The 25,646-nt window shown below is 39.5% G+C and overlaps 1 protein-coding gene across 17 annotated transcripts in view; it reads right to left on the bottom strand.

Annotated features, from left to right (window-relative positions):
* The window catches only part of MAP4K4 (mitogen-activated protein kinase kinase kinase kinase 4), a 187,576-nt gene extending 162,147 nt beyond the window's left edge, over positions 1 to 25,429 (bottom strand). For 13 of the 17 annotated variants that reach the window (XM_025869038.2, XM_073897882.1, XM_025869041.2 and 10 more), the window contains exon 1: positions 25,281 to 25,428. The gene's annotated coding sequence lies outside the window, so the exon portion shown is untranslated. Of the gene's footprint in view, positions 1 to 25,280 lie in introns of all 17 variants that reach the window. The other 4 variants (XM_073897891.1, XM_073897892.1, XM_073897893.1 and 1 more) reach the window with 2 other exon arrangements.
* Between the last annotated feature and the right edge of the window lie 217 nt (positions 25,430 to 25,646).

Raw genomic sequence — 25,646 nt, 5'->3', positions numbered from 1 at the left:
GGAGGCCTTCTTGAATGTGCGCAGGAGGAAGCACAGACTAGTTAACCTATAAGCTCCTTCTCCATTTCCCTGATCAAGAAGAGCTCATTTCACTAGGCCAGTTTATGGTTTCTTCTCAATCTCTGCTGAGAGAACAAAACAAGGCTGGTAACAAAGAATTTAAAAGTAGTTAATGTTTTGAACCTTCAAAAGATCATATCTAAGTTTCTTAATGTGAAACCTACAGCCTCTATTCATCAGGTTTCTGGCCCAAGGTCTCGGCTACACAAGGCATGCAAGCTACACAAAGGCAGAGGCTTTCAGCCTAACCTCACAGAAATGGTGAATCTAAGAGTTTTCCAGAGCTTATGCAAAAGGCAAATTATAATCTGCTTTATCCAAGTTCAGTGCTTATCCAAAGCCTATGTTTCTTACCTTTACTATATACAACTAAACAATTTCAGCAACTCTATCCTATATTTACAAGTAATTACAAGAAAATGTTACCAGTGTACTAGTTTACACAAGATGTCTGTATTACCTGCAAAAAATTAGAGGAAATATCCTCAGATAAGATGCTGTATACTTCTACTAGTATCCATGGTTTGATATATGCAAGATCAACTCAATTATGTATCATTCTGCAGAACACAGAGAACATGGGTAAGAAACATGATTCTCAAACCCTGTTAGTCCTTAGACTCAATAGCCTCTTCCTCCAAAAACAATACAGGTGTCCCCTAGAAAATGTCCTCTAATGAAGTTACACATAAAGTCCTATCTATAAAAAGAAATCTTTACAAACCATGAAAATTAATAACAAACTCCCAAAGGAAGAACTTCCAACATAATACCTAGTTGAAAACTTTAAGTCTGTCAGAAAATCAATAGTAATTCATGACCTTTTCATTCAGGGATGGAGATGAAAAGAAAAAAAAAACATAACAAGCAGACTCTGATTTACCTCTTTCTCTCAAATACAAAACTAGCTAAGGAGCAAATTTCCACAATCAACTGAATCTGTGTCCTCCAAAAGTGAGTTACTATAAATGAAGGTAGAAGGGGGGGCACCTGAGTGGTTCAGTTGGTTGGGCAGCCAACTCTTGGTCTCAGCTCAGGTCATGATCTTATGGGTCAGAAGACAGAGCTCCATGTAGAGCTCTGCACTCAGTGGGGAGTCTGCTTTAAGACCCTCTCCCTCTGATCGCACGCTCACACATTCTCTTTCTCAAATAAATAAATCTTAAAAAAAAAAAAATAAAGGTAGAAGGAGCAAAAGAAAGAAGAAAAGATGCAAAGGACTTCCAAATTCAACCGCCAGCAGAGCCACAGGGCAGAAACTTACCAAATCCAGACAAGCATTGACCAACCTGTTTGTAAGTATGAATGAACAGCAGAACAATCTACAGAGTTTTTTTTAAATCCCACAATGCAGGTGAGACCCCCAAGACAATCAATTCTGAGTCTCTGGGGTTTCAGCACAGTTATCTTTTTTTTTTTCCAGCTCCCCAAATGACTGCGATATGCAGGCAAGGCTAGGACTCACTGGTTTAGGTGAGGCTCACAAGGTCCCCAGTGATTCCAATGTACATAAGGGTGAAGAACCTCCTGCCTATGGCTTCAGATTTCCCACTATTACTATCTGCTTCTCTGCTATAAACTGGAGTCAGGAGCTTCAAGGCCACAAGAAGGTGCTCAGAAGGACCTCTGTTTAGCCAGTACAGCGGGAGTTAGGAAATAAAACTAGACAGAGAAGTTGCTATCAGCCAAAAGTGAGCCTACTGTCTTGCTGATTTTTACTGGCTAAGGGAAGAAAGAGGAGAAGATGAGAGAGGAACTCGGCCTGCCAGGCATTTGCTAGGGAACTGAAGGAAAGCATTACTACAGCTTTAAGAAAACTCATATTCTATAGGAACTACCACATAAAAACAAGAAGCAACATGCCACGCCTATCCTTAACATACTCCTCAAATACATTTCCCATACAGACTATCTCTTAGGGCCTTTCCTCCCCACCCATCAGCCACCCCCCTAAGTTCACAAAATCTGGGCCACCTCCTCTCTCAAAATGGCCTTTTTACACTGGTCTAGAGGAAAACAATACACCTCTTCAAAGCCATTCAGAAGTGGATTTCAGATTCTCCAGGCTATTTTAGGGGATTACCTTTATATCAGTGTCTCCCATGAAATATTGACAATTTCTAGGTTTTACTCTCTTTTTTTTTAACCTCAGAGCCTATTGACATGTTCTACAGTGGAAATTTATTTTTAAAGCCATATTTGTAAAATGGGACTGTAACTTCTGTACTTTTTAAATGACTGAGATCTGAATTCATGCTGGTAAAGCTCTATGAGTAGTGCTAACGGCAATTCAGCTACAGTACAGTTTTCTTTTTTTTTTTAGATTTTATTTATTTGAGAGAGAGAGAGAGACACAGCGAGAGAGGGAACACAAGCAGGGGGAGTGGGAGAGGGAGAAGCAGGCTTCCCGCCGAGCAAGGAGCCTGATGCGGGGCTTGATCCCAGGACCCTGGGATCATGACCTAAGCCGAAGGCAGACGCTTAACAACTGAGCCACCCAGGCGCCCCTAGAGTACAGTTCTTTTAAAGGACAAATTATAAAATGTGGTTTTTATTAAGGCGACACATAGAAAAATCAAGTATTAAAAATATTCTCCAAAGAACAGCCTGATGCAACTGACACAACAAACTGCAAAATACCAATTTTGCCAAAACCAGTTTCAGCAAAAACTGTCTGCTTTCCAAACTGAAGCCTAGGACAGACAAATGTAGTTAAGTATTCCTACATCAGGAAAACAGAAGCAAAAGATTACTGAATTAATCAGCCTGAATATCTGAATTTTCAGAAAACACAAGCTAAAAATCAAAGGAAAATGATAAAAAGAAAAATGTTTATTACAGTGCCCACACATAACAGCCATGCAGTAAAAGTGTATTTTAAAAAAATGAGTAAGATGACAGAAAGCCGGAGTATCAACAAGTCATTTCAGGGAAAAATCAAAGTCCATCTGGCAGTTTACTATACAGCTGATAAATATCTTAAGCCATTTGCTCCCTCCACCTCTCTGGGTCCTTGAGGTTGAATTAGACGCTCTCTGAAGTTCTTTTCAGAACTCAGTCTGATTCCAAGCCTTCACCAGAAAAACCACCGACCTTACCCACTATCCCATCCCCCCAAGATACACATTGAAGTACCACTGTGACAGACACATCCCTGCGCAGATTTTTTCTTGCTTCTCAGCAGTACTTTAAATCTTCAAGTTCTTCCTCCCTTTCATCTACCAGTCCCCCTTTTAGAACTTCCTTATTTTCACAACCGGGCTTCTGAATCTCCTAATTCCAACAATGACACCTTCTACCGCCTGTTTCCCAGACACAAGAGAGAGCATATAATCATGAACCAAACAGCATGCCCAAAAGTCTTCCCAAGTTATCCACTCGATTATAGTTACACCTGCCCATTTTTCTTCTCTTGACTCAAAACACAGCTGTCATCTGAAAGGCCTGTCTGTTTGGGTCTGCAATCTTCTCTACACCACCACAATGGCGTCATCTGTTTTCACTAGAAACTTACCACCATGGCTCAGATACCACCCTCAGCCTCTGACCCACTCTGCGACCACCTCACCCAGAAACCTTGGCTCATTCCTTTATTCATTCACTCATTCACTCTCTGAGACACTTTTGTGCCAAGAAATGCACTACAAACTGAAATGGAACATGAGAATCATAACCAGTTTCTTATTTTGACTTTTGTCATGTCACTAAATCACCAAACAGGGTGGGAGGGGTAGCACTTCACTGCACTGCCTTCCACCCAGAAAGAAAGCACTTCAGGGTGAGGGCAGAGGAGACCCCAGACCTCTGTGACCCTAGTCCTTGATCAGGCCAAAAGTCCCTCACTATTCATCTGTAACCTAAGAGGTCAGGCTACATAATCGCTAACAGCCTTCCTGACATAAACATCCTACGGTTCTCAGAGAGCCTACAATCCCAACTTCAAGTTATGGCCCATTCACAAAATCACCAATTTTAAACACACAGATACACAAGACAAATACAACACACAGATAAGACATAATCCTAGCCCAAATAGGCCACTCTTACAGCTGTGTTCCAATGAAATGTCTACATCAGCTGTTAACTACCAACACTTCCTGCTCTAATTTTGGTTTTTTGTTTTTTTTGTTTTTTTTTTCCTTTGGCCTAAGTCCTTAGCATTCAAAGTGTGAAATTACTTTAGCACCATCTGGGAGCATATTAGAAATGTATACTCTCAGGCCCCATCCCAGACCTGGTGAATTGCAGCCTGCACTTCAACAAGCCCCCAGCGGACTCGAGCGAGCATTCAAGTTTGAGAGGCACTGAACCAGGCACAGAAAAATGAGGGGGATAAAGGAAAACCAGGGCTGGCAACATCTGCCCTCCTTTGCTGTTCAACCCCACCCTAACTCCCTCCCCTCCCTCTTCCAATTGTCACCCAGGGTTCCCAACCCTCCTACCTCTCTCTGCCTAGAAACATCCTGCCCATCCACTCAACTTGTCAATATCCTGGGAAAGTCTGGCAAATGGGTCAGTGCTAAACTTACAAGTCAAGACTTGAAAGGCCTTAAAATCTGGTTTCTCCACTGCTTACTAGCTATGTGACTATAGGCAAATTACTTAACCTCTCTATGCAGACATAAAATAAAGATAAAAATGAGGAAATGTATGTAAAAGATGTGAGTCAGAACTTGAGATAACTTATTTTTTTAACACACTGTCAAGGTGTCCCCTCTCTTCACTTACTCAATTACAGCGTGTAGATTCCAAATCTTGCACAAATCAGTCCAGCCTCCCATATCAACATTTTTTCTATTCTAAGTCTTCACCTCTCAATTTTCATGAATTTATATAACATTACCAAAGGCTAAATGAGTCCTCACTGAGCTTAGCCCATCTTAGTTCTTTTCTAAACCCACCAAAATCACTGTGCAAACACCCTCAACTCTCAAACAAAGCGTGCTGCCTATGGCATACCCCAGATATTCATTCCCCATACGTCCGACCAACTGAAACTAAAAAATGACCCCATAATGGAGCCTATGCCAACTTTTCCTCTAATGAGAGAAAGCTATGAATTTTAGAAGTAACCGATAATTTATGTAAGGAGTTTGTTCTTTTCCCGACACATAAAAAAATTAAGAGTTAATGTACAAGAGCCTTAACCTCAGACACTTCAACCTCAATCCCACTGTTTCTTTTATTTGTCCTAAGAACTGGAACTCATCTTCAAATTCTATCTTCTGACACATACACAGCAGATACAATCTGGTTAGTTTACCTGTAGACAGATCTCATTTCCTCTTCATAATCAACATTTTTGGGAAGGAAATAAACTTCACTTACTCTCCTAACCACCAATGAGAAGCCCACAAACTGCAAGCTGGGTATGCATGACTTCCTCTGGTCCAAGCCCTACTCTATTTCCTGTTGAGCTAAGAAAAGCAGGTCTAGCATTGCCATACAGGAATTGAGGCATTTGAGCACCTAAAACCAAAGCAAACTTTGACTTATTTATCATTTTGCTACTGTCATCCTATCCAATAAATGGATGAAAAATCCTAACTCCTAACTGTAAAACAGGACATGTGATAACACTGCAATTAATGGCGATGAGAAGTTTTTTGTAAAATAAAGATATTTTAGGGGTGCCTGGCTGGCTCAGTAGATAGAGCATACAACTCTTGATCTCGGGGTTGGAAGTTCAAGCCCCACGATGGGTGTAGAGATTACTTAAAACCTTTAAAAAATAATAAAAATAAAGATATTTTAAAAGGTCAGCATTATATCTCTATCTCAAGCCCCACCAAATGGAATCTTCCACAATATCCAAAACCTTTTTAATATTCCTTATTGAAGAACGGAAGGAAGAGACACAACTGAGACATGAAAGAGAAAACAGTGATCAAAGAAAACAACAGGGTGCTTAAAATGTTTGCCAGCCCCTGTCTTCACTGCGTAGCTCATAGCTCATAGCTCACAGCTCCCAGCTCCCAGTGAGCCGACAGGTGACTGCAGCTGCCTGAGGGGCCTTAGGAGAGACCAGCCAAAGAATACCATGCAGAGCCTGGCCCCAGTCCAAACTGCTGACCCACAGAATCACAAGCAAATAAAATGATGGTTGTTTTAGGGGCAGTTTGTTACCCAGCAAAGGCCAAATGAAAAAGGCATTCATTTATCACCACCTGATATATGTTTTGTCTTCTTAAACTCCATGAAAACACAGACTGTCTTTTTTGCTAATCTGTACCTCCATCATCTCGAATCAAGTCTGTAGTCTTTCTGTGTTGAATAAATATGCTGTATGTGTATCTCAGAAGACCACATGCAATTTTAGTTTTTAAATGAAAGTCTTAATTTACTAGTTAATAAAACATTACCTTATATCACACTTATTTTCTGTGTCTTTACTGTGGAAAAAAAAAACACATTATTGTTATGTGTTGTTGTGAACTCACCTATGCCATTCCCTCACCCCACCCCCAAAATTTGTATGTTGAAGCCCTAACACCCACCCCCACCCCTGCCATACCTCAGAATGTGACTATATTTAGAAACCAGACTTCTCAAGAGTTGATGAGGTTAAAATGAGGCTATTAAGAGTCAACTGGTAGCCTTATAAAAGGGGGAAATTTGGACACAAAGAGACACCAGGGATACACACAGAGGAGAGACCATGTGAGGACACAGCGAGATGGCAGCCATCTGCAAACCTAGGTGAGAGGAGAGGCCTCAGGAGAAACCAAACCTATGGACACCTTGATCTTAGACTTCTAGCCATTAAAACTGTGAAAAAATAAATTTCTATTGTTTAGGCCACCCAATCTGTGGTATTTTGCTATGGCAACTCAAGCAAATACAGGCATGTTGTTCACATACATCTGTTCTTATAGTTCTTATGGCCTTATGTTTTTACCACATTCTCTGAAAAATAAAAAATTATTGAGGAATTCGTGGAAGAAATGTTGGGTGGCAAGCAATTTTCTTAACTTATTTTTAACAAGGAGAAGTTAGGTTTTAGTCTCATTTCTGTGACTGATGGCTCTGTGACCTCTACAGCCTCTTTAGAATAAATCTTAAATCCATTCTTTTACCAAAGTTTGGACTAGGTAACTTCAAGCCTCCCCCCAGCCCGCACAGTCAATGAGCACACATGGAAGTAATTATCAGAATGTTCAAATGAGTTCTGCAAATGATCTGAAAAGGAGTTTTAATTCCCATTTTTATTAGGGCTTGGTTGATATCAGTATGAACTTCACAGAAGGATAGTTTTCCCATAGTTTGCTGATGAAAGCAAAAATGAGCCCTTATGATTAGTTATATAAAATAGCTGTAGAACATATTTCTTATACTTTTTAGGGGAGAGGGGCTTTCTTGTTGCTTTCTTCCAAGAACCCCTTTTGAAATGAAAAGACAATTATGTTTCTTAAGTATAAATATGTTGCACAGAGATGACATAATTTTCTCAGTTAAAGATCATTTCTCAACAAAGGTTTCTACACAAGCAGAGGAAGTGTATTTTAGCAAAATCTTCCTTCCCTGTAATTTAGTCTGAACAGGTTGCCTGGATGAAATCTGTGTTCTGGGTAGTTCCTCTTGCTAATATTTATAAACAAACAGTTGAAAAAGTTCAATGAAAACCATATTTTGAGGGTATAATACTGACAAGACTTGACAATTTAGCATTTATACAGCACCATCAGATTTCCAAAGTGCCTTAAAGTCACCACTGTTTCGTGAAACAATGCTCTGGCTTGGATCTGAGACTTACCTGTATTTTATGAGGGAGGTTCTTTTTATGAGGGAGGTTCTTAAACAAAGAGATTAAACAACTTGCTCTTATCACAAGGTCAGTTGAGTTTCAGGACTACAATTGAAATGGAAAGCTCCTTGAGTATTTGTTACTTTTAGTGAAGAGGGTGATGGGAAATTAGGAACTTTTTTCATTTATCATTGTCATACTGGAATATCTGGTTAGCAAAGCAAATTTTTCCTCTTAGATGAAGTATTTTAAGCATAAAAAAGATTTTGGTTTCACAGAAATTTCTGATTAATCAATCACTGAAGTTCAAGACAAACTACTACTTAGTGGTTCAGGGCCAGGGTCTTTGATCTTCCTTAAAGAATATTATTTCCCTATACTTTCCTGATAAATGATAGGTATGCTACCTACGTATATAAACTTTTTACCGTGAAATTTTTGTAAGAAATGATAAAATAATCTAGGTAGATTTATTTTACATCTAGATATCTTGGCTTGGTTCCTTAGATTTTTTCTTTTCCTCTTTTGTGCTATACGATATTTAATTTATAGGGTCATTAAGATTCTGGAAGAATCATCATCAGTTTATTCCTTAATACACTTGCAGGAGTAAAAGGATTCAGGAGTATCTCTTAGATGCTCTCTCACAAATATGTGCTTTGGAGTAGGGAACCCTACTATCTGTATGGTAATAGACATATGTATGAATAGATATTAGTCTGCAAAACATTAAAGCTTTTAATCATGAGAGGAGTACATTCCAATTTACAAAATGTCTGGCAATCACAAAAAAAGCTTCCTCCTTCCAAGTATGTGCTAAGGGGTCAGTCATTAGTAAAAAGATTAACAAAATCAATAGGTACTTTGAAGAACAAAGCTGGAGGACTCACTTCCCAATTTCAAAACTTACTACAAAGCTACAGTAGTCAAGACAGTGTGGTATTAGCATAGTATAAACAGAGATCAAGAGAATTAAGAGTCCAGAAATTTCAGAGCTCAGAAACCCTCCAATTCAAGGTCAAGTGGTTTTCAACAAGTGTACCAAAACAAATGAATGGGAAAATAGTCCTTTCAACAAATGGTGCTGGGATAACTGGACATTCACATGCAAATGAATGATATTGTATCCCTGCTTCTCATCATGTACAAAAATCAATTCAAAACAGATCAAAGAACTAAAATATAAGAGCTAAAACTGTAAAGCTTAAAAGAAAACACAGAAGTAAATCTTCATAACCTTGGCTTAAGCAGTGGTTTCTTAGATATGACACCAAAAGCACAAGTAACGAAATAGACAAATTGGACTTACTCAAAATTAAAAGCTATTGTGCTTCAAAGGAGAACATCAAGAAAGGAAAAAAGGCAACTCAAAGAATGGGAGAAAAACAAGTCCTGGCAAAGGACTTGTATCCAGAATACATTAAAAAAAAAAAAAACTCTTAAAACTCAAATATTAAAATAACAACACAATTTTAAAATGTGCAAAGGATCTGAATAACCATTTCTCCAAAGAAGAAATTCACATGGTGAACAAGCATATGAAAAGATCCTGAATATCCTTAGTCATCAGAGAAATGCACATTAAAAACACCAAAATGAGGTATCATCAGGATGGCTACAATCAAAAACACAGATAATTACAAGTATTGGAAAGGAAGTGAAGAAACTGAAACCTTCATACACTGCTGGTGGGAATGTAAACTATTACAGTTTCTTTGAAAATAGTCTAGCAGGTCCTGTAAAGGTCAGACAAGAGTTCATAGGACCAAGTCATTCCACTCCCAGATATATACCCAAGAGATATAAAAACAGTCTACACAAAAACTTGCATAAAAATATTCATAGCAGCATTATTCCTAAAAGCTCAAAAGTAAAAACAATCCACATGCCCATCAATTGATTAAGAGATAAAATGTGATATATCTATACAATGGAATATTACTCTGCAATAAAAAGAAATGAAGTACCAATGCATACAACACGGATGAACCTTGAAAACATGCTAAGTGAATTAAGCCAGTCACAAAACACATACTGTTTTCTTTCCATTTATATGAAATGTCTAGAATAACTAAATTCATAAAGACAGAAAATAATTAGGGGTAACCTGTGGCATTAGGTGAGGGAAGTGAGAGAGGTAGTCATAGGAGGATTGTGGTAATGGGTTTCTTTTTAAAGTGATGAAGGTGTTCTAAAATGTGGCTATGACTGCACAACTCTGTGAATATGCTAAAAGCTACTGAATTGTACACTTTAAATGGGTGAATTAAATGGTATGTGAACGGTATCTCAATAAATTTTTTTTATTTAAATGATGTTTTTAAAATCCATTGTTCAATGTTGTTCCCCTCCTATGCCCCACTACACCTATCAGAAGATGGAGAAGAGTTGTTTCCACAGTTTGCCATGTTGCTGATGTTTCACAATGAATGAACAGTGAATAGACAGACATACTAGACCTATCACTGGACTTCCACTTCTGGCCAAGATGGAGTTAACAGGAACTGGAATTACCTTTCTATTGAAAACAACCAAAACAAACCCATACATAATTCATGAAAATTTTGGTTTTCAAGAAACTAGACATGAAGCAATGAAGGATAGTGATCCCTGAGAGAAACAAAACAAATGAGGTAAGCCATAGGACTGCCTGGACTTACTCCCTTTACAAAGTTTTAGGGCATGGCACAAGGAGAAGAAACCCAAGCAGAGCCCAGCAGAGCCCCTTAGCTGAGGAGAAGGAGCATGGACTCTAGGTAGACCAAGGTACCTAGAGTTCCAGGTGAGGGTACCGGAGATGAGAGCTGCACATACAAAAAAAGAGAACTCCCAAGCTCTGCAGAGGGATCCCTACATACTCAGCCAAACTCCAGCTGATCTTAAGAAAACTACCAAAGGCTGGGAGAGAAAAAAGAAAACTATTCAAAAGGATTAGAAGGAACAATGCAGGTGCTCACACAGCGATGGGAAAGTACTTGTTCCACAAAACAAACGGAAAAACTCATGTATCATGGGGAATTAAGCAGTATCAGAAAGGACTTGCCTAAGCAGTGGGGTGTAATTAGCAATAGACTGACCACTGCTCCAGAACTCCTGGACAAAAATCTTTAAGACACAAAAGGACCAAATTATTCCCATGTAATTTAAATGCACCCCCAGGAAAGAGCTCAAGGATACTTTATAGGAATACAAAAATACCAGCACCCAACAAGGTAAAATTTATAACATTTGGCAGCCACTCAAAGGTTATCAGACAGAAACACATAATGAAAATGAGAAAAATCTACTGAAACTAATTCAATACTGACACAGATGTTAGAATTACAGACAAGGACATTAAAATAGGTATTATAACTATATCCCATATGTTTGAAAAGTTAAGACCTCAAAAATATTTTTTAAAGACCCAAATCTTCTCAAGATGAAAAACACAACGTCTGAGATGAAAAATACACTGGATGGGATTAATGGCAGAATCAACAGTAAGAAGAAAACTTATTAACAGCATGGCAGAAGAAACCAGCCAAAATGAAGCCCAAAAGGAAAAAAGAAAATGCAGCTGTGAGACAACTTCAAGTGGACTTGTAAACATGTAATGGGAGTTCCCAAGCCTAAGAAGAGAGAAGGGAGGTGGAAAACAAAACAAAACAAAACAGAAGAAATACTAGCCAAAGATTTTCCAAATTTGACGAAACCTCCAAACCCACTGATCCAAGAAATTCACAAACCGCAACCACAAGAAATGTGAATAAAGTACATCAAGACACATCACAATCAAGCCACCCAAAACCAGGGGTAAAGGGAAAATCTTAAAAATCAGGAAAAAATGACACGTATATATACACACAAAGGAACATAACAAGGACAGCAGATTTCTCAGTAGAAACGATGCAAGTGAGAAGACTATGGAGTAACATCTGAAAGAAAGAAAAGAGAAAAGAACCCAGCAACCGAGAATTCTATACGGAGCAAAAATATCTTCCAAAAATGGAGGCTCAAAAAAAGTTTTAGACATACAAACCTGAAAGAATGCATCACCAACAGACCAGCACTACAAAAAAAAATAAAGTCCTTCAGACAGAAGGAAAATGGTACCAGAGAGAAATACAGATCTACACAAGGAATGAAGAGTACCAGAAATGTTAACCACATCGGTACAAGTATAAGGGTTTTATTCTTACTATTTATATCTTTTTTAAAAGAGAGTTGACAAAAATAAATAAATAAATAACAAAAGATAGTTGACTGTTTAAAACAAAAACAACACCGACATATGTTAAGACTTATAACATATATAAAAATAAAATGTATAACAAAAATACTATAAGGCCAGGAAGGAGAATGAAAGTGATATTACTATAATGTTCTTATATTATACATGAAGTACCTATCACTTGAAGGTAAACTGTGATAGGTGAAAAGTGTGTACTATAAACCTTAAAGCAACCTATAAAACAATACAAATAAAGTTTAAAGTTAAAAAACCAGAAAACGGAATCATAAAAACACTCAATTATTCCAAAAGAAAGCAGCAAAAAGGGAAAAAGACAAGCCACCAATGAGACCAAGTCCTCAATACTGAGAGCCAGAAGGAAATGAAACAGAGAATAAAATTAAAGGTCAAGGAAAAAAATTACATATAAAATTTAGGATTTTAAATCATTTTTTCATATAATAAGTAAAAAAGGGAATATATATTTTCAGCTAATTGAATAGGAAACTAATAAAACGTCTAATTCAATCTTGGGGCTGATGACTGACAGAGGCCTTGCTTAAATAAAATAAAAAGAATTTCACACCTTGACAGCATCAATAATTTCAAAAGTCCTTTTTTCCAGTATGATTAGAGAAAGGTTAGAAATATTTCACTTGCTATTAAATTATTTTCAAAAAAAGCCCACAAAACCATTTTACTGAGGAGGCTTTGGAAAAGAAAATTATCTTTTGTCTATATTATCAAAAAGCAAATACATAACACCTGAAAAGAAATGCAAAACTTCTTTTTTTTTTTTTTAAAGATTTAGAGACACAGTGAAAGAGGGAGTGGGAGAGGGAGAAGCAGGCTTCCTGCTGAGCAGAGAGCCCGATGTGGGGCTCGATCCCAGGACCCTGGGATCATGACCAGGCAGACGCTTAACGAATGAGCCACCCAGGTGCCCCAAAACTTCATCTTTTAAATCATTTCCTTGTATAAGCCAAACTCCAGAAACTTGCTTATAACTATTTGAATATCACAAAGCTGCACACCATTGTTCCTATTTTACAGAGGTTGTTTTCAGCCTTAAGATCAAGGGGAGGACCAGCAGCTGAATAAAGTAGTCTCTCTTAAGTGTATAGTGTAGGGCACAATGTGGCCTACTCTTGGCCATCCATTCACCAAATATTCCAGATATTATTCCAGACGCTGCTCACAAGATACTGAGAGGTCCGATGAGAGCCCCTTCTCCACCCTACCTCTCGTATGGGGATGTTGAGGGTGCTAAATGGATAAGCTGATAACCCCTAACTGTAACAGGGGTTAAATATGTAAAACAATAATGAAAACCAAAAACAGCAGCAGATGTACGATGCAAGGCCTCCCAAGAGACAGATGGCTCAAGGCAAACTAAAAGGGCCCAGCAATTACCATAATCAATGGAACACACCCCTTCCTATCTTTATTCAAAGTTCTATTAACCAAGATGATGAGTCATCAGCTCCATGCCAAAGTAAGCCCACCGTTCTTTGCTCCTCACCCATCTTGCCTCACCCAGAGAATCTGAATTTAAATCAGAAAACTTCATTGTATATATAACCATATCTACTTTATCAGATCCAGCTTAGCTATACACTCCCATAAGCCCTGCTCTTCCCCATCTGCAATTATCATCTTCTTAAAATTGCTTGCTTGCAATGTGCTCCACAAGAACATAAGCTGACTAACTGCTCTCCTTGTTCATTGTCACCAGTGAGCAAGCCCCGCATGGTGCCTGGCACATACCCTGTATGCCTTAAGTACTTGAGTAATAAATGATTGAAAGGAATCATGCCTAGCAGAGCAGGCTCAAAATTATCTACAGGCAATGAAACACAAAACAGATACTGAGCCCTCAAATCACTGAAGGGTAAAAAGTAAACATGCACAAGTTTTTCCTGTGAATTAAGGGAAGGAGCAACAAGAATGGATGAAAGACTATATGTATATAGAAAGGCTAGAATGCTCTAATATGCGAAGTTCAAAGAGGAAAGACCCTGGAATTAAAGCATGCCCTTAGCAGGTGAATGAATACATCCCATGAACTGTGCATCACTTAAATGCACATCCTCAACCTCAGGCAATACTCAGTGCCTAACCTGGGATCCCTAATAATAAATTGTATGTCCCTGAGAGGTACAGCCCAAACTCAAGTAATATTCAGTCTTTGACCTGAGATCTCAAAACAGAATAATCATAAAACTACACAGCAGTTACACACAGAGAGTCTCAGAAAACCTGACTGGGGCGGGGGTGGGGGCGGGAGGAGGAAGGGTCTGGTAGTCAACAGTATTCTGTTACCATCATAAGCAGATAAGAATGAAAGCTCCAAGAATTTCCAAAAAATATGCATTATTAAGTTTAATTAATTTTATTTTAATGCATAAATCCCTAATACAAGATATCATAAAAGTATGTAGAAAAAATGAGAAAAATACTCTAAAAGGTACACATGAAGCAAATCACATGATTACTCATATTCTCCCCATATGACATAACAAATCACTTATATTTAATTTGGTATACATCCTCTGGCCAAAGATAATAGATTGTTTTGTTTTGTTTTTTTTTAATCATGGTGAGTCAATAGCTTCTGCCCAAGATAAAAGAACACTCCTGTCTTTAGCATCACATGGCAAATGGGCTGGCTATTGCACATTGGAATCCCCCCAAAAAACAGTGAGAAGGAAAAACTGGTTTAGCCTGGTTCTTGTTACCAATGACCTCACTGATAGTGAACAGTTTGTCTTTACAGAGATAAGAAACTGTACTCATGTTTAAAGAAATGACTTAAACCCAGGGATGACTAATAATGAGAGTGGGGAAGGTACAGGCTTCAGGGAAGCAGACAGACACACAGGGTCATAGGAGGTGTTTGGCTATACCGCTGAGAAATGGGAAGACCCAGGCGGGTAAATCCCTACCCCATTCTACATGAGGTTCCAAGGTGCAATACCATTGCATAGCTCTTCTGAACAAGTCCAGGGTGCCAGGCCAAAACACCTGCTGAATGCATTACTCACAACAGCCAGAAACTAGAAACCCCAAGAACACCTATCAACTGGTGAACAGACAGCATTATCCATACACTGGAAAACCATTCAGCAATAAAAAGGAACAAACACCATACTTAGTAGTGAGGATGAACCTCAAAAGCATTATGCAAAGTAAAAGTAAACAGATGCCAGAGACTATACACTGTATGATTCCATTTATATGAAATGTTCAAAAAAGGCAAATTTATAGAGGCAGGAAATAGGTAAGTGGTTGTCTAGGGCTCTGGGCTGGAAAAGGGATTAACTGTAAAAGCGTATGAGGGACCCTGCTAGGGTATGAAAGTATCCTAATACTGACCTGTGGTGATGGTTGTACCACTAGGCAAATTTACTAAAAATCACTGAAATCTAAGCTTGAAATGGGTGAATTTCATGATATATTAAAATGTACCTCAAGAAAGCTGTCAAAAAAACCCAAACAAACCCACTGAACAAAATTCTCTCTCTTCAGCAAGCAGCAAGCCTCATGACACACGTAACAGTGCACTGCTCTGCACCTTGCCTCACTTTCCCTCCTCCTCCTCATCTCCCTGGGCTGGCATCTCCCAAATCAAGTATCAGTCCAGAGGTCAGGCACTAAGGCACTGTTTTCAACAGCGTTGTTGCTGCTGCTGTTCTGGACGAAAAGTAGCAAATACCTCAGTAAACTGTAGTTTTAAAATCAAAGATAAGTTTAAAATCAAAGATAAAACAACTAGTTAACTTCTAATCTGGTGGACTGATCACATGAGTCATGAGGGTTAATTCCCATCAAAATGACTGTAAGGTAAACAGAAGAATAAAGAGATAAAGGGGAAGAGATGAGAGCAAAATCATTTCTATCAGGTTTTGACAGCTAAAAATGGAAGGAGAGGTAATTCACTTAGTAAAGAGGAAAACATTACAACCTAAGTGCCCGCTTCAGGACACCAAGTGAGGCAATATACCCCCACAGAACCCTGAGAAGATCATCATTTGGAAGCAACTGGTATCACGAAGTATAAAGTATATGACTATTAAAATCCAGAGCACTGGTATTAGTGACTGAATACCCCAGAACCTCTTTCTCAATCTCACAGTCTGGTGACTATTTCATATCACACCATACACATAAGAAACCAGAGGTTTAGTCTCTGAAGAAACTGAAGGACAAATGCTCCAGATGAGAGGACTTGAGACATGTGCTGGGCACAGGCTTGAAAAGTTAAGATATTAGACTGCAGGAACTCCAGCCTCATTCCTCCACCCTGAACCCCAGAAGTCCAATAAACAGATGGATAGGCCCTAGGCAGGAAAGACCTCTGAGTGGTGTTCTTAGCGAAACTGACCGCAAAGATCTACAGGTATCAAGAGATGGGGTTCCCCATCCCCATGGATGGGGAACATACTGTTCCCCACCTGCCCTCCCTACACTGAAGTACCACCAGTCAACAGCCACCGGCCCATACACACTGAGCCTCCAATTCACTTCTAGTGCCTTACTCTTAAATATGAGCAGAGTCACGAATCTCCGGGCACTTAAGGAAAATCTTTAGTATCAAAAAGAGACCAAAATAAACAGGAAAAATAAAATCTGGAAAAAACAGGAAGAAAATCCACAAGCACAAGAAAACAACAAAACCAACATAACAAAAAAAACCTATACTCAATACCCTCAGATAGATGACATATATCCACAGATTACATGCAGTTAAAAACCAAAAAAAGGTATGAAAGAGGGCTGCTCATATAAATTAAAAATATGATAAAGTTAAGAAATATTGAAATGTGTAAGTCAAAGACATCTCATAATAATAGAGCAAAAGCACGCCCCCTAAAAAAAAGTAGAGGAGAAGATAAGAAAATAAACTGAAGAGGTGACTAAGAGAACTTCCAGAAAGAGAAAACAGAGAAGTTGGAGGGGAGAACAAAAATACTTCCCAGGGGAAAAAAAGGACATCTCCAGATAAAAAGAATTAATTAAGTACTCAGAACAGTGAATGACAATGAAGGATACTCATAAAATCTAAGAACACCAGGAATAAATAGAAAATCTTATAAGCTTCTCTAAAGAAGTTTAAAACAGATCACACTCAAAAGAGCAATGTCTTAAAATTCCAAGGGAAAAATGGATGTTTAACCTAGAATATTTTCTACCAGATTACATAAAAATCCAATGCAAAAGAAAAATAAAGACATTTTCAGCCATCCAAGGACTTCAAACCTTTACATGCCATGCACCCTTTCTTATAAAGCTACTAGAGGATGTGCTTCAGAAAAATAAGGTAGCAAATCCAAAAAGAAGACTATCATATCCAGGAAACAGAAATGATCCAAGGGAACAGTTATGCACCAGGTCTAAGGGACAACCATACCTGGCCAGCTCTGAGGTACCTCCTGAGAGGAAAAAAAAAAAAGTAGAATCAATAGGTTATCCGAAACAAAAAATCATCTGATGTATTTAAGTGTTTGGAAAAACTGTTGATAAAGGATTAACTTTGCTGGGCATTTGATGTATTTTTTAGGGCATATGGAGGAGAAAGTAATCACAGGCATACAGAAAACTAAGCGAATGAAGAAGTATGTCAATGTAAGGGGAAGGGATGTTTAAAAAAGGAAATATATTAGACTGCATGGCTCAGAGATAAATGGTATCTACATAGTCACGATAATATAAACAATTATCACCTTAACCCAAAATTATGATATACATACTCATTTAAGAGAGGAAGTGAGTTTAAGAGCTAATCTTCGACTACTACAGAAGTTCAAAAACCATAGTTCAACAACTGTAACTACTATTACAAGAAGTCAACAAACACATAAAACTGATAAACCAAGAAATAGCCACGGGCACAGAATTTAAAAATACGGAAGTAAATTTCAGAGATGGCAACTAAAAACTGAAAATAGATGCCCTCTTGGGAACAGGAAAACTCCAAGGTTTGATAGGAGAACTTCGGTATCATTTGGCTGCAACCACATGCATTCATAACTCTGATAGGTTTAAAGCCCTATTTATCATAAAATGAAAATAAACTTTTTAAGTCATAATGTAAAAGCGTGCGGTTTTTTCCATTATTTAAATTTAATAGGATAATTTGTCAGCATCGGGCCCTATCTGAGATAGTTACAATGCCCCAGGGCTCAAAGGCAAATTAAGCACCAAGCTGTGGGCAGCATGTGCTCTGGGCTCCCTCCTTCTCCAGGGTGGGAGGACACCTGGTAGGCTTGGACAATGGCCCCAATTCTCCAGCTTGCTGATGCAGCAGATCAACCCAAAGGTTCATGAAGAGCCCTGAGCCCACAATCAATCCTGCCAGTTCAGTGCTCCTCAAAGTGTGGTCTGCTGACTAGGGTACACAAGGAGGTAATTTCAAGAAATAGAGAAAAACGGTAAAAATTTTTATAGCCATTTAACAATGTAACATTATGGCTTGTCATTCTAATAATAAAAAGACTTAGGCTGGTATTTTGTGTGTCTACTTTCTCCTTTCACTTTTCTAGTCATTTGTTTGTACAGTATTTTACAGGACAAAGAAGCCCTCTGAGGCTGAAAAAGCGCACTTGAAGTCTGAGCCAGTTCATGCCCTAGTGCATGTACTGTGTCTGAATGCAAGTATGCTGGGCGGAGGACCTGGGGAGACAGAGGCATTACTGGATTTAGAGTGCATATCACATGCTTGGCATTTTGTGCCCATCCCCCCGTCCTTCCTGAGTTCCTTGAGGGTAAGCCAACTGCCTGCTTCATTCACCACTGTATACATACCCAACATGCAGAGCAGTGCCCAGGGCCCAGCTTGGGCAAGAGCGCAATGAGAACTGGAAGTGGCATGAAACCAGGCCTGTATCGTTAATCGTTTTGCATTTTGTCTCCCCAACTTAGTTCTAAGTTCCTCATAATGCCACACAGATGTCAGGGTTTCCAAAAGTCCTACAACTTATCATTCTACCCTTTCTTTTGAAACTCTCATAGAAAAAACTGCCTCCAGGGGCGCCTGGGTGGCTCTGTCGTTAAGCGTCTGCCTTTGGCTCAGATTATGGTCCCAGACTCCTGAGATCAAGCCCCACATCGGGCTCCCCGCTTGGCGGAGAGCCTGCTTCTCCTTCTCCCACTCCCCCTGCTTGTGTTCCCTCTCTCGCCGTGTCTCTCTGTCAAATAAATAATGAAAAAACTGCCTCCCAACTCAGTGCCTCCCACATCACTTCTCTTCTGAATAATGCCAGTGGACTTTTATTACTGAATCAGCCTAACAGAATATCATATTCTGTCCAGTGAACAGTTGTATAGCACTATAAAACCTAAGAGCATATGGCTGCCACACTGGTCACTGGCAATATATCACCTGGCCTTCTCCCTTCTCCTCCTAGCCATCCCTCCATATGTCCAAAATATTTATCTTGATTCAACTCTGGTGTTATTATGTTATGAAAGCAAAATAACTGCCAACCAAATCTTCCAAAAGCTAAATAAGCACTTGGAAATCTCTACCCCTGATCATAAACTGGTCCCAAATTAAATATTAAATATATTTTAACACTTTAACACTGGTAATTCACACTAGTATTGTAAGAAAACAACTTGAATTGATGAAAAATCTGTTTGTAGTAACTATTCAAAGCAATTTCCTGCAAATAGTTAATCAGATGATCTGTGATCACTACCTATGAAAGTTTTTAAAGCACTGATTTCACAAGGTAAGATGGTGACCTAAAATTGTTTCAACCCTTAAAATTATCAGAAATTCGAAATAAGTACTGTTTGATTTTAAGAACTTACTGTGGAATAAGCCCTTGCCTCTAATACAGTCAACTGTCATGGGGTCTGCACTTGTGTACAAGGTCCATAATAGACCCATATATAAGATGGAGAGTGAACCTTCCAGGTTATCACATATTAGGGCTGCCCTCTGGTCAACAGTTGTGCTTCAGTGTCTGGACAAACCGGGCCTGAAAGCAGTACACTTGTGCAGTTATTTAAATATCCTATTGCTCTCTACCAATTTTTAAAAAATGATGGAATATAGAAAAATGAAAGCACTGATACTAATGATAGGAAGCACAGGGATCATAAACTTAAAACAGCTCAAGAGATGGAAAACATCTGATGCCTTAACTGCAGGCAATCTCTTGGCTTAAGCAAGATGACCAAGTATTTACTAATAAAGCAAAGAAACAAAATAAAAGACCATGGATGAAATTCATGTAAAAGCATCCATCTCCAGTTTATAATATTTTTAGTTCCCTGGGAATGAAACGCCTTAGATGATTATTCCTTGGCTTATTAGCACACTTGTTCAGGGATGCATTATTTCAAAAGTAGGATGTATTACTTCAAAGTCTTTGCCCTGCTAGTATCAGTCCACAAAATCTACAAACACACACACTGCACCAAAAGTGCCCCCAGATAATACTTTTGGATTATCTAAATATGCAGAAATACGTATATATCCAAAACTGGTTAAAAAAAAAGACAAAACTACAAGTTTGCAGCTATGCAAATGAATATTTATTACAAAGTTTCAAGCAATAAGAAATTTTAAAACCACCACGAGTAGGATTTTATCTGGTGGTTGGATTTTGTTGGGCTTTTATTTTATGATTTAATTTAATTGAAAAGTGTGGGAAATTTAGGGCTGGTATCTTTTAGGAGAGCTACACACCAATACATGTTCAATGGGGTTGGCTTCCTCCCACCTTACCCAAGTCCAGAATTCTTCTAGCATGAAGGAGCCCTATGTCTCAGAACAAGTCTGTACATGCCATTCAGTGGCAAGTCAATCCTCCTTGTAATGAAAACACTTAGTTCCTCAAAATTCATTTTGCCCCACTGGATGTCTTTACCTCCACAGTTAAGAAAAAGAGATGCTACACTTAAGGGATAACATTTAGAGAAGCCCCTCAAAAAAGTTTGTTTGATCCAAAATGTTAGACTAATGATTTTTAAAAGCCACACAATTTATACAGCACTTTATTGCTGAGCAATCGAAAGTAATTTTAGCACTTGCACAGATCCCAAGGCTCTTCCTAATCCAGTGGGCAGTGTACCCATTTAAAGGGCCACACCAAAGCCTGCAGAGAATGACTGAATTTAGCAGGTTGACCTCAGCAAGGAAGAATGTCCCAGAATCCAGCCCAACACTCCTCTCTACCTCCGCTGCCACTACCCTGCCCCGGCCTTTACCTCCTTGCCTCTGGCCCACTGTCCTAGGCCACCCATCTTACCTGCTCCTTCCGCCAAGATCATCTCATCAGGTTTCTTACTCCCAGGGGTCTCCAAACCCGACAAAATTTTCAATGACCCTTCAATGCTCATCTCTCCTTAACTCACGAACAAATCATCTCTCCCCAGATGCCCACTACTCCCTAAACCTCCTGTCATTCCCAAAGAGGTCACCCTCAGCCCTTCTGTCACATATACCTCTCCCCCCCTTTCTTCAGTAAATGAGGGGGACAGCCTTAGCACCATGCCCTAAATGGCAACAAACTCTCAGTGTTGCTTCTGCTGACGACCTTTAGGCCCTCTCCTCCTCAGCTTCCAAGGTTTACAGCCTACCTTTCCCCCAAAGACAGGGTCAGACAGGGTCAAGATGCTCAGTCCTCCAAAAAGGCATCCATCCTTCCTGTGAGCAAGTCCTGACCCCAGACATTGCACCTGCTGGATTCTAAACTCCCTAACTTCCCCTCTCATGACCTACAGAACCTTTCTAGATGTAGGATTTTCCTTCTCCTAGTCAAGACATATGGAACACCAGTCACTGTATGCTCACAAAATACAAACTAACAGGGTAACCATAACCCCAAGTAAAAAAGAAAAATGGTCAAATATTAAAAATATTATATATAATATAAAAATAATAAAACCCAATATAACACAAAAACAAACCTTATTTTTTCTGGTTTTGTTTTTAAATAGTCACTGTCCCCCTTTGATGAAAATAATTAAAATTCACTAGATTTACTTAACATGCACAAGATCACCTTATAAACACTTTTCTATAAACAGGTGGTATTCTGAATGAAACCTTGTAAACTGAAATTCACAATATTTTTCTTAAGTTTTAATTTATGAGCAATTCTTCCCAGTGATCCCTAAGAAACCTAATGCAAAAAATATACTTCTCTGAATAGGACATATTCTGTGTTTCAACTCTTTTCTTTAAGATAGTTATATACTGTTCGCGGGGGCGCCTGGGTGGCTCAGTCGCTGGCGTCTGCCTTCTGCTCAGGTCATGATCCCAGGGTCCTGAGATCGAGCCCGTATCGGGCTCCCTGCTAGACAGGGAGCCTGCTTCTCCCTCCCCCACTTCCCCTGCTTGTGTTCCCTCTGTCTGTCTGTCAAATAAATAAATAAAATCCTTAAAAATATTTTTTAAAAAATACTTAAAGAGTTATATACTGTTCAACTATACCCAGACTATTTACCAATTTTGTCATAGAGAAAATTATAAACTACCCCCTAAAAAAGTCACTTTCATAAACAGCAAAACCCAGAAAACTCCCTCTTTTTACACACTTGCCTCACATAAATACAGCCTTCTCAATATAAGCAACCACAATCACTAAAAAATAAAAAGCTCATAGAAAAAACAGAAAATATAAGATACAGCAATGAAACAAAGGAGGGCTACAGGTTGTTCAGCTTAAAGGTATTTTACCTGAATTTATGTTAAGAAAAAAGCTTCTTTATAAACAAGTTATCACAAATATTTTCCCAACTCAGATGCTATTCACACTAGTGGATGTTTAGTAATAAATAAATGCTAATATTAATAATCTAATCCCAAAACCACCACATGCAAATCACACCAACAAATCCTAAACTCCTCTGCATAATATAAATCATTCTAGAAGTTAGACATTGAAAGGGAGACGCAAATGGAGATGTTAAATGCTTCTCCTATTTCTACCATCTACCAAGACTGAACTTCCCAGTATCAGTTCATATTGTGATGTAAGAAAACATCTATGAAAAATCAGGAAAACCTTAAGACTGAATATTTGATACTATGGAATTAACTTTTTAGGTGTCAGAATGGCACTGTGATTATCTGAAAAACAAAAACAATACATCCTGAAGTATTTATGGTTGAAATGGTTTCTAGGCTTTAACCTTAAAATACTAATGGAGAAAGACTATAAATGAAACCGGATCAGTCATGTGCTGATTAATTGTTAAATCGGGTGATCTACTCTCTCTCCTTGTGTATGCTTGAAATCTTACAGAATAAAATAGAACTGCTGGTGAGCAAAATCTCAGGCACTATTTTGTATGTGTGTATGCCACTTTTGCACAGATTTCTTAATTTGTTAGGTTTGCATAATTTGAGAATTTCTTCTCAAGTGTACAGACTTTGTAGTCAGAGAGCTGTGTCACGGCCAGTATCCCAAATGCTTCCCAACTGCACCGCTCAGCAAATCTATTTCAAAAGCTTGGGGGAAGGAGGGAATGGAACCAAAGGAAATGAAGGGGGGGGGGAAATTTAACAATGAACCTGCCCAAACTGTTACCATAAAGAACGCCCACCTCTTAAAGCCACTTAATAAACATTCAGGTTTCATTCTTTCTTTCTTCTTATGGTTTTTAAAAATGGACTGTTGGCTTCTAGTTCACTTTACACTACCCTTCACATCCATCCATGCTGACCGAGGAAGATACAAACAATCCAACTACTGTGTAACCAGGTCAAAAACAAGCTTCGGCTAACTCACTTGGAAGAGTACACTCACCACTTAGATTTGGCCAGAAAAACTGGGTTAGAAAAAACCAACTGGGGCTTAAACAAACACTGGGGCTGGGGAGAAAGTCTTAGAGCCAGTTACCAGGCCACTCAGTGAGTTGCAACACAATCTTTTCCAAAATTTTCCAAAGGCTTCCAAATTCAGTTGAGCCCAGCAGGCTGAGTTAACAGGGCTTCCTTTCAAATTCAAAAATCTGGCCCCGGCCCCAACAGTTAACCAACAAAACACATGCTAATTCACTTGAGATCACCTAAGAATACTGACTCAAGTTCAGAGCACAGGCCGGTACACAGCCCAGGCCAGGGGAAGTTGGAGCTGGGGAGAGGCGTTCAAGGGACAGATAAACCCTATTCATAAAGTATAAAAGAGACAAAAGGATCCACACTTAATTTGGCCTAAGAAAATGTCTACAGTCAGCTTCCAACCCCCTCCCTCCATTTCTAATGAGACAATGACAATTCTTCATGGTGAACCACAAAGCCCTGTTCATATTTTTTTTCTAGCCCCTTGTATTCACTAACAGCCAGAAAACACCACCAGCGCAGATTACTTTTAGAAAAGGTTTACCAATTAAGAAATAAATCAAGACAGGGGAAATTTAACATTCTGTTTCAAATCTTCAAGGCCTGCGCCTCCATTACCCACAGCTCTTTCAGAAGCTCTAGAATGTGCTCTGAATAAAATGAACAGTACTGTTAGTCACATCAGGTGTTAGCTACTCAGAGTAGACTCATAGTCTCCAGATTTGTTATTTTGATTTACCGTTGGGGGGCAGGCGTTAAAAAAAGAGACAGGCCTGGGGTGGGTGTGAAATCTGGGCATCCTCTTGACTCCTGGCTCTCCCTCATCTGTTTCTATTACACACCTGTCAAACAGGTTATTCCTGGAATTCAGATTTTATAATCCTCATGCTGTAATTCTTCCTGCTCCTGGTGCCCAAACACACACCCCTCCCTGTTTCCCCAAAATATGTATGTACCCATCAGCAGCATGTATGATAAAGTTAAGAAGCAGTCCCAGGTTAACACCAAACTCCTCACCTTGAGCACTTTGCAAACATTAAGACGAGGCAACACGAGGACAATTTTCAAGAAGGCCAAGGCAGTGGTTTAGGATAATCATAGGCCAGGCCTGCCTATACTGAATTTTAATTAAGACACACAAACTCAGAAGGCTGGAATTGGGCAAAACGAAAGAATTAAGGTTGCCTTATGGAAAAATGTTTTCCCATTTTACTGAAGAAAAGTGCATGCCTAAGAGTGTAGCTTATTTTCCTTATCTCAAAGCCAGGAAATGAGGTCTTTTAAGGCCAGCCTGAATATAAACTCCTGTTTAAAAACAGAGGGACTGCAAGGCGAAACCCCTTTCCCAAGTTTGGCCAAGTGGCGTGGCCTCCAGTCAGCAGCGTGTTTATCACCCTTCTCCTCGTCCCCCAACAAGAAGTTTCAACGTGCCACGGGAAACAAAGACGGCGCCTCACACCGACCTTATAGACTTGTCCATAGGTGCCATTTCCAACCACTTCCACCAGCTCAAAAATCCCAGCAGGATCCTAGAGAAGAGGAGGGGAGGGGTTAGAATTTTAAAAGCAGCACAACAATGAATAAATAAAGCGGGGCAGTTGGAGATAAAGGGCGACTGCAAACCCGGCGGGCTTTGCCCCGCGCGGTCCCCCAGCGCCCGGGGCCGCGCCCGGGGCGCGGGGGACGCGGGGCGCGGCGGGGCGGGGGCGTCGGCGGAGGGTCGCGCCCCGCCGCCCCGCACATGCCGACGCAGGCAGACAAAGGGGCCGCCGCGCCCGAGGCTCTGCCCGCGGCGGCGCCCGAGCGCCCGGAGGGCCAGGGCGCGGCCC

This window comes from Callorhinus ursinus, unplaced genomic scaffold (genome assembly GCF_003265705.2).
Source record: "Callorhinus ursinus isolate GAN/ISIS: 27379988/994484 unplaced genomic scaffold, GSC_fseal_2.0 scaffold10, whole genome shotgun sequence".
Lineage (NCBI taxonomy): Eukaryota > Metazoa > Chordata > Mammalia > Carnivora > Otariidae > Callorhinus > Callorhinus ursinus.
This window is presented reverse-complemented; position numbering and strand designations above follow the sequence as displayed.